Source organism: Castanea sativa, chromosome 7 (assembly GCF_040712315.1).
Source record: "Castanea sativa cultivar Marrone di Chiusa Pesio chromosome 7, ASM4071231v1".
In the NCBI taxonomy this organism is placed as follows: domain Eukaryota; kingdom Viridiplantae; phylum Streptophyta; class Magnoliopsida; order Fagales; family Fagaceae; genus Castanea; species Castanea sativa.
In genome coordinates, this window is record NC_134019.1 from 32,190,186 (window position 1) to 32,201,004 (window position 10,819).

At 36.8% G+C, this 10,819-nt stretch overlaps 1 long non-coding RNA gene across 1 annotated transcript; it reads right to left on the reverse strand.

Moving 5' to 3' along the window:
- Nucleotides 1-7,655: 7,655 nt before the first annotated feature.
- Nucleotides 7,656-10,414, reverse strand: LOC142642387 (uncharacterized). Its single transcript, XR_012845653.1, has 2 exons — nucleotides 8,368-10,414; nucleotides 7,656-8,191 (listed from the first exon to the last, which is right to left on the reverse strand). It is a non-coding gene; the product is annotated as an uncharacterized LOC142642387 (long non-coding RNA).
- Between the last annotated feature and the right edge of the window lie 405 nt (nucleotides 10,415-10,819).

A 10,819-nucleotide genomic window follows, 5' to 3' on the forward strand; every position in this document is an offset into this window, starting at 1 on the left:
AAAAAAAAAATCTCAAAAATGGCTAGGTAATAAGATTCCGCTTTGACGGATGTACATTACTGACAAGACCAAAAGGTAATCTCAAAAATGGCTAAGTAACAAGATTCCGCTTCGACGGATGTAAGTTACTCACGACAACAAAACTAGCAAGCTTCCGCTTAGACGGAAAGCTACTAAGGGCAGATGCAAGCTATGGACAGGATCTCCAAAGGAGTGCAAGTCCACCTAGACTAGCGTAAACTACTGATATGTATAGGTAAGTCTGCAATCGTAAACTTGAAAGCCCAAAAAATAAAAAGTCAATACCATTGCTTTAACAATAAAGAGCCCATAAACGCTGGGCAAAGAACATTGTTGTTAGACCAGAAATATTGTTCTGGAAATTTAACTAAAAAGCCTAAAACACACCGGGCAAGCAAAAAAAAAAAAAAAAAGAAGAAAGAAGAAGAGAACAAACAACAGTTTTTCAAACTTGAAACAGGATCAAACATTAGCGGTAGCGTCTTCACCATCTGGAGGGGGCAAAGGTGTATCCCCGGGAGCGTCTTCAGAAGCTGCAGATTGGGTTGCCTCATCTACCGCCATCTCAATGTTGACCACCTCCATATCGAGGCCTTCAAGGTCTACTCCTGAGGGATGCTTGAGCATGTACCGACGAAGAAGCTCGAACCCCTTAAGTACCAACTGAAGAGCATGGAGTTATACTCTTCTGTTTGCTAAAAGCCCTCAATGGCCTTAGCAGCAATAACCTTCAGCTTTTCCCAAGCAGTGGATAGTTTTTCGTCCTTCTCCAAAATGAGCTGCCTCTCCACCTGAAGATCATCCTCAAGAGTCTTAGCTTTCTCCTAGGCAGAATTGGCCTCGTCCATGGAGGAGATTAAATCCTTCCTCAACTTAGAGTTCTCTGCCTCTAGGGCCTCAATTCTAGACGCAAATGAAACAACCTTTGCATCTTGAGCAAGGTACTCAGAGGTGATGTGAAGACTTTCCCCGAGCACCTGAAAATAAACCCATATCAGGAAACAACACCCAAGGACGAAAAAGGTAAAATCTTACAAGTTTGGTACCTGAACTAGCTTGTGGATATGACGACCCACAACTTCGTTAGCTGGCACTCCCGAAAATGCTCTCATGTCGTCATCAGTAAAAAAGTCCTGCACCCGAGCCTGTGCCACCTCAGCATCGTCCTAGACGCTAGAAGATCGGGAGTTGACTTTCTCCTTCTACCAATCCCCAGTCTTCTGCCTTTTTGTCCTTGAGAAGGAATCTCCTTGATCGAAACGTCTGGAGAAGCGATCCTCGCAGACTTGATGGCAGGAGTAGACGGCGAGGCTGTAACAACATGAGTTCCCTTCTCCATCACCCGCACACCCCTTGTCCAAAAGGGCTCATTGTTCTTAGCCCTCATTTGGGCATACATTCCTCGTTTGAATTTTGTAGTCATTCTTGCGAAAGAGAAACAATTAAAAAAAGAAAAAGAAAAAGCAAAGTCATCAATATGGACAAATTCAATACTTACTCTTTTTCTCTTCTATTTCCAAGTTTCGCAGAATGTAGGCGGATGGTTCGGGACGGAGAAAGTAGAAGCCAAGGGTGCGAGGATTTACCAGGTCGTCAAAATCCTCGATCGTTTGGGCGTATTTGATCGCTTTCTTAACCCGATCCTTGTACTTGCTCTTGAGCTTAGGTCGTCTCTTAATTGCACAACACAACGACGTAAAAGTTAAATGACGACAAATAAACAGAAAGCTGAAAGGTTGGGAAGAATAATGACGCACCTAGGTTCAGGGTACTCCACCGACGGAGCATCCTTGGGAGATCACCCTAAACCTCGTTAGAGGGAGTCTCCCAATCGTCCCCAGACACGAAAAAGAATCGGGACTTCTAATATCTAAATGATGAGGGCAAATCCTGGACGATCCTAGTTCTCCTCTCCCACGGCACCAGCTCATAATACCCATGTTCTTTAGACGCTTTCAAAAGATATAGGTAAACGAGCTCGTCCACCCTAATCATGTCTCCGTCTGTAATGGCCAGCCATATTCCCATACAGCTGACCACAATCCTCCACGGATTGGGCATAAGTTGCCCCGGGGCGATACCAAAATGACCCAACAATTCCATAAGAAAAGGATGGACGGGGAACCTAAGACCACAAAGGAAGGCAGCCTCGTAGAAGCACACCTCCCCAGGGTAAAAATGGCAATCCCGATCCTCTTCACTCGGCAGACAAACCCTAACCCTATCTGGGAATTGAAATCTATCCCTGAACCTAGAAAGTGTCTCGTCGTCTAAACTACACACAGCCTCAAGAGCATGAAAAGCCCTAATCTCCCGAGAGGCAGAGACGGCCGTATCACGCTCTACGGGTCTATCGCTAGACGAAAGCCCGGTCTTTAATTCACTCGACCTCACCTCCAACATCACACCCCGTTCCTTCACCAAGTCCTCAAACCAATTAAGGGATTGACGTAGCAATGGCAGCAAATCACTTAACACTACGCTCAGCCTATTACCCTCTAAAACGTATTTCTCAAAGTGAGCGAAAGCTCCTAAGAACCCCCCTAAATGGGCAAAAAGGAAAGAAATGGAAGGACAGAGGGCCCTAACCTCAGAACTACTAAGCATAGGACTCAAAACGAGCTATAAAAAAAAAGGAGAAGAAGAGAAAACACGAAAAAGCAAAAGAAAAATCAGAAATTACTGCAATATTATCTACCCAAAGGAAGGCAAACAACGAAGAAAAAGGCCATACCTCAAGAAGCAACGGAGAGAGAAAGCAAAATCGCAGAAGGAAAACGGCAACAATGGCGACAGCGGTGGTGACTCGGAAACCACAAAGCAAAGGAGAAAATAAGAAAGTAAAGGAGAAAGGAAGAAGTTTAAAAAGATAAACACCAGAAACTGAAAACCAGCGGGAAAACCAAGGGCCACAATGGGAGCATTAAAGCGCCCCATTCAAAACACGCCATGTGGCCACAAGATACAGAACGCCGCCACTACGCTTTAAATACGGAACAAAACCCCAAAAGCCGCAGAAAACTTTTAAACTTCCATGATCGTCTTGACACGACACAACGACCACGGAACTCGAGGGGGCAACTGATGGGACTGACACCTTCAGCTTATATGGATGATGTTAATGTAACCGATGGAGTCATCCCCTGTGACGAGCATATCAAAGCATCCACATTAGTGACGAAGATAGTCAGCCATTCAATAAAGCAATAACGTCTCGAGCGGTTACAAAAGACAACTGTACAGACCGTTGGTCGCCCATTAAAAGCCGCATTAAAAGAGTATAAGGTGTTACCAACAGAGATATTATAGATGCAATCACTGCTGCAACAACTAGAGGCCATGGGAACATATATAAGGCTCTCACTAATACTAGCAAGAGGTACGAACATTACAAAAAACACTACTTGTCATATTTCTTGAATATTATTTTAAGCCTTCCATATACTGACTTTGGCATCGGAGGCGTTGTGTCAAGCACCACATCGGTGTCCATTCTAGGGAATTGTTGCTTCGACTGCGACGCAAGGGAACATCCGACTCCATCTGGACGAACTCATTTACAACTGACGAGTTTCTGCTTCATCAATAACCATTGTTGTTGCTTAGCCTTATTTTCTTTTTAGTCCTTATTTGGAGATAGAGAAACCCTTGAAGAAGTCTTATCATTGGAGTATTGGAGATCGATGGTGACTCTCTTGAGGAAGTCACAAGTCATTAAATCAATCATTAATAAGGCTTTAAAATTTAAAATATCATACCTAAGAAAAAATACGGCTACTGGCTTAATTAATTTATTATACAAATTAATAGTACATATTACTTGGCTTGAATTAGTAATATTTAGTGCATTGAACCTCTAGAGATGAAAATATGTGACTAAAAATAGATATGTGTTATCATCATGATGAGTCTAGTGTAACTAGACACTTGACCTAAGTTTTGCTCTATTATATAGGATTCATAATGTTTTGGTAGGCGCTACACATGTATAGAAACAATTCTTTTCAATAATGTCTTTTGTTAAGTGTTGAAGTTATACTGGTATATAAAATGGAGTTAAAAAATAAAAAATGTAAATTTCAGGCTAATATCTTTCCTCTTAAAGAATTAATTAAAATTGACGAATACATAAAGTTTATATTGATAAAAGTTTTAAAATCACCGCCCATAATTAACGAGTAACAAGTAATCTAGTTTTCTAGATAGCTTGACAATTAGGTAACAAAATCTTCTCGGAAGCTTCCATTTGCATTAACTTCAAGATAACTTGGATTGATAAAGAAAGAAAACTATCCACAAAATATTGATAGGTACCATGTACGTATTTGCTGTAAATTGTAATCACAAATATGGTCCACGTACAATTTTCCGATAGCCAACCAACCAACTAAGAGATTTGTTTAGATTTGATACTTGGAATTTGGAAAATGAAACTTCGGGGAAAAAGAACAATATACAACCAAGATTGTATGCAATTGGTTCATCTGTTGCTTTGTTATGAGATTTTAGTTTCGGGGTTTGGAGTATAATATTGTCATATGAATAAAAATTTTCTGTGTAATTTCACCAATCACGTGTTCAATTACTTTTCTTATAAAATAATCAAAATTTAAAATGACTCATTTGTTTAATTATTGTATCTGTTGGGCCAAAATTAACTTGAATGTCTCATGTCCTTATGTTTTTTTTTTTTTTTTTTGCTTTTCCAATTTCTCTTTTTAAATCTTTACTTGAATTCTATACTCTATAGGAACCCCAGCCAATATCAAATTAGATCAATAGATGTGTTGAATATTTTGCTCATAATTTTTAAGCCTAGAACTGCTTAGCATTTTTAAGGAACTATTTTTTCAGACTGAAACTAAACAAAGCATATCTAGCCGAGATCCATTTCATTATTATTTGATTTAAAAAATTCTCAAATTTTACTACAAATATCCGAGAGCCCTTTCATTATTAAGTGAATTGAAAATTTTCATGGATTTTAGAATAATTCTCAAATTTTACTCCAAATAACTGGATACCTCAGTAAATTGTAGAATCAAATATTAGATGGAGCTGTTCAATTTTTTGTTAGATATTTACTATCCATTTGAGATTGTAGTAGGAATTAGGAAGTAGAGTTTTGACTGTAAAAAGTTTTGAGAAGTAACTAGGAAGTAGAGTTTTGACTGTAAAATGTTTTTTTTTTTTAAGATAAAAGATAGAGACTGTAAAAAGTTTTAAGAAGTGCTACTACTTTCACAACATTTTGACGATAAATCATAAGTGGTAAATTGTAATTGATTCTAATTTGAACCAACCACTAAAATTATTTTTTTACCAATCCACAGCAGTCTCATTTAGAATTTGTTAGAAAAATATTGTGGACATAGCATTTTTCGAAAGTTTTTTTTTTTAATACAAGATAAAAATTGTACTTTATTCTAATCTAAATTTATATGTGTGTAAAACTCCCTCCTAGAAAGTTGAACCCTAACCTTGCTCTCCATACTCCACAAATACTTATACTTATGGAGTGACCTTCGTGCCAAGAGTAGAGTAATTTTAATTGTAAAATTTTTTGTGAAAAAAGATTTATTACGAATGATGTTATCACTGGGTAAACTACTGTTATAAAGCTCTTTAATAATTTTGTATTCAATTGGTAACCAAACCAATAAAAAGCTTTTGATGTGAGAAATATAGAGAAGAAGACATTACAATATTACTACTAATGATTGATATTTTCTTAATCCGATCTATGGTTAATGTTTTGTTGTTGTCGTTAAGCATCATGTTTCTTTTTAGGGTAAAAACCTAAATGGGTCTTTAAAGGGTTTTAGGACAAAATTTTTAAAAAATTGAGCTTTTCAAACCCCCCATAAACGAGATAATTCTCTAGAAAAATTTGTGGAACTCCTTTACTTTGCCAATACATTGCATTGCATCGTCCAATCAATCTTTTAATTTGTTAACTATGACACCAATTTTAGATACCATGATGAATATTATAAATAAATCTTGAATAAACACACACACACACACACACACACACACACATATATATATATATATATATGTCACAGGTTGGATATTCAAATCATTTATATTTTTCTAAGGTAAATAGTTGCAATTAACACATTAATAATACATTCCTTAAGCTTATGAATCTTTTTTCTAACTTTTTTAGAAAGAAGCATCTTAAGATAATAAGAATAGAAAGTAGATATGCTATATAGAATTCTACCAAATAGTAATAGTTTAGTCCCAAAATTTTGGGATAATAATTTCTAATATTATTTAATCAAGGTCAATTACTATATTAAGGAAGGGCAAGACTTAGGTGCTGTTCTTTAGGTTCATTTTTTAAGATTCTGTCATGTATATTTTTGCTCATGAGATGAAAGTATATTTTTTAATTAAGTAATTATATGGCTGAATCTTAAAAGAAGAACCTAAAGAACAATACCTAAGGTACTGTATCTAAGTTTTGTCCCTTAAGGAATACAGAAATTGCTTCCATATGCCTCATAGGTCTTCTGAAGTTCTATGGTCATGGTATGCACCCCTCCCTCCAGTATGTTTTTTCTAAGAACACAATGATGTGATGTTTGTTTCTCTGTCTTTGTTTGTTTTGGGATAAGCTATTCATGCACTCTCATCCCATACCTTGCTCTTACAAGGAAAGGAAATACCATTTGAACTAGAACTCATCAATATGAGACAGTGTTCGATAGAAAAACCAAAAGAAAAAAGATCATGGCATGTGTTGCCGGCTTGCTGCAACAAGGGAGAAGTTGTACCAGCCTCCCATTACCGTTGTGATCCTTGCGTAGATTACATGCTGGTGTTTATTAAACTTGGTGCTTCTAGAGCCCTTTTGCTAAGAGGACTTGGCAAGTTAAGAAGAGATGTCTAGTGAAGAATCTAGACTAATGTTGGGAAAAGATTGTTCAATGGAGGATTGATAATTGGAAAGGAAAAAGTTTAGGGTGTTCAACCAACTGCTGCTGTGTACCACCTCTGGCTCCAAAGGAGCGCTCGTGTTTTGCAAAGATATCAAATCCGATGAGACTATCCTTGCTCTAATCAGGAGAGACCTCAAGGCTCAAGGCCCAGATTGAGTTTGGAATGAGAGTAAAGAACTCTTTAGTTAATTAAGTTCTCTGTTGTAATTGGAGTATCAACTTTTCTGTTTTCAATAATGATTGTGTAAGGTGTGATAGGTGTTACTTGGTCTGGTGTGTTGTGTAGTTACGCAGTTTCTTGCTGCTGCTGGTCTTGAACTCTGTAACTGGTGGGCAGCTCCTTCATTGCATGTTTTCTATTGTAGGTTCTAGTTTCTTTATTAAAATTCAATCATTAATCCAACAACAAAAAAAGGTTGTAACACAGTAATTCAAATTTCACCTAAGATAAAAAAACAAGAAGATGGAGGACAAAATCATGTTATCGAATTTGTCTCTCATTAACAAGGAGGCTTTTTAGCTTCTAGTTTTATCCATTAATCTAAGGCTAATGCTAATGGCCTTGTGAAACCAAGCTGAGGGTTGGCCCAAGTCCGTCACAAATCAGCATAAACAGGCAGTTGGTTCCGTGACAAGCATATATGCCTGTGAGTAAAATCCAAGCAAAGGAACACAAAGAAGTAGTAGTTAGAACTTTTAACCCATTTACAATTGCCATTCCAAGAGAATTTGAATTACATAAATAACAAAACCAGCACCATAGGTTCTTACATAAATAATCTATAGGTACTTCAAAGGTCAAGATAAGAAAAAAATGTAGAATCAATTAATTTTCTCTTACATTTTCCAAAACACATAAATATCCCTGCACACCTGCCAGAATTCCTCTGATAAATAATGCAATTGTGTGATACACCTTTGAAGAAAAATCCTTTTGAAACCGTGCTTAATTCAAGCATTGGTACACCAACTTTCTATATTCACAAAGACGCAACTCTTGGGCTCCCTAAAGGCTAATCAGTGTACAACTCTAGGTTGTTCAGTAATAAACTAGCAGTAACTTTACATGCCAAGTTAGCAAACTATACCACCATCATCAATCATGATCAAATTGAATGTCCATCAGCTAAATTCTTCCACATCTTTTCATCCAAGGCATACATTTGGATCATCCTCATCAGAGTCAAACTCAACCCACAAGCAATAATATGCATAATTCACTACATTTGACATCATGAAAAATAATATCATAAATAAAAGAATTAATCAATTGCTTTAATCAAAATAGTATAATCCAAAATAAAATTATTTGTTGACTTCAGAATCTCAAAACACCCTGTCAAATTTAGTACCAGCAAGCAGTATCAAGAACGATGCCAAAAAAAAATAGGCTCACATTTTCATCTCTGAACCACTTCCCCTGACAATCACGCTTCCAACCTGCAGCTGTAAACTTGAGCTCCCTCTCTCGGTGCTCTTGGAAATCCAAATGCGGCTGCACAACCACCTTGTCAGTGGCTTGAATCGCAGGACAAGAACTATTTTGACTCATTAGAATTCCATCAGTAAGGCGATCCAGAATTAACTGTAAATCACAGTTTGAATTGCTGGATTTCTGCTGAGGAGTTTTGTTGTTAAGTATCTCCGAAGCCACATTTCGTGTCTGTTCAATCAATGGTTTCCCAACTGACCTAAACTTTTGATGGTAGGTATTACAGTTTGTAGTGCCAGTAGAAGAGTCTGACAATGCTACTCGCTTGTTTATCTCGTCTTGTCTCATCAACTCTGTTTCCTTTAGCTTGGACTCCGCAGCTCAATGGCATGATCCCTTGGTCTGCATCTGCAATATGGATCTTCAACAGTTTAGGAAAGAAACTTTGGGAGAAGAGAAAAGGTCCCAGGGGGTAGAAAATCCTCAACGGCACAATGCAACAGGTATATGAGAAGTATGTACACAAAGACGATCGATCAGTACATGTTTGCACTTATTTTTAATTTATGCATTGTTTGGATCGCACACTGCTTAAGATTAGTCTTGGTATGTCTGAATCATATAATTTGACCTCATCTCTAAAAGGCTACAGGTTCGTACTTGCCTCATGAAGAGGACTTTATTATTATGCTATGGTTACATTAACTACGCTACCTGTAATATAATGCAACAACTACGTTGATGGTAGGCTATAGTAATTGATGAAATGCAAAACCTTTAACTATGCTCAAGTATAATAAACTACTCCACTACTCAGCAAATAAATAAAATAATCTACTAATACCAATATTGATACTAAGATTTGCTAGGAACTAACATTAGAACAATGCTTGTGGCACTAAGGAAATTGCATATCATGAGAATGATTAGACAAAGTCACTACTACTGATAAAGGTGAACATAATAAACTAATTAACTACAATACATAAAACTGCTTAATTGCATCTATGCCTTAAAAAAATTTACAAAGCGCACTGAACAATAAATAACTAAGCAAAATAAAAGAGTTCATAGTCTGAGAAGACATCTTTTGCATGGAATGTGGCTTCTATCTATATTTGAGATTAAGAGATTTCAATGGTTATTTGTGCAATGTGGTGCATCATCCTTGACTTCTAGGACACTTGTCCATTGTGTTATCATTAGGCGTTAACTTCTCTTCTAAAATCCTAGAAATATAGTAAATGGTGCCCCCCACTCATAGTGCTTTTAAGAAGGATTTGCCTCATCATCCATCACATGTTAATACATGCAGCAGACTCGGACTAATCTGTAAAGAATCCATCGCCGACCCCCAAGTTATGACTAAAGGCTTAGTAAGTAGCCTTAGAACAACAAACTTATTCTAGTTTGAGCAGAGAGCCAAAATACAATTAAAAAAAAAAAAAGGTTTTTCACAATACTCATGCTTGGAAATTGTCCGATCAATTACATAGCTTAGAACAATTGTTAGCAATAAAGGTTAAAAACAAAAGGTGTGACTACCACTACGACCCAAGAAAGAACACAAGCAAATAGTACAACATATAATGGTGATGATGAAGATGAAAGTTGAGAATTGAAAGAAAGGTTCGTGCAGAGAGAATGAGAGGAGAATCGAGGATGGGAAAGTGGGAGCAAACAAGGCAGGCGTATTTGCCATTGGAGAGCTTCTTATAAGAAGACCCATCAACCAATTCTTCCAACAACAGATCATCCAATCTTCTCTTCCTGTGTTGTGCCTCTCTCGCCCAGGGCCCAGCTATCAGCTATCTCCTCCAAACACACTCCTCTCTCTCTCTCTCTCTCTCTCTAACCAGTATACATATATATTTTAATTGTATTATAAATTTGTAATGTATTGTGGAACAATGATTTTTTATTTATTTATTAATAATTTATTAATACTAAGTAGATGTTTATATGAGATTATTTGGCTGGAAAGAAGGGAGAGATAAAACTTGTGAGTGATTGTTTTCTTTCCTACCAAATCACAATCTCTCCAAAATAGTGAGAAAACAAGAGATAAAAAGTTGTGTAGGTAAAGACCATTTGGTCCTTTGGCTCCTTTGTTTTTTTTGGTCTTCCTGCTTTCTTTCTTCACTTTGACTCCTCTTTTTTGTTTTTGTTTTTGTTTTTGTTTTTCTTTACTTTAGTTTTTGCTCCTGTGAACCTGCTTCCTTTCTTCAATTTCTATCTTTTGTTTTGTTTTGTTTTTTTATTTTTATTTTTTTTCAACTCTTTCTTCTTCACTTCTAGTTTTAACTCATTTTCTTTTCTATTTTTTACTCCCTCCTGCTTCCATTTTTTAGCTTCTTTGTTTTTTGCCTTATGTTTTTGAATCTGGATGCCTTATTTATTTATTTAATTGAATTAA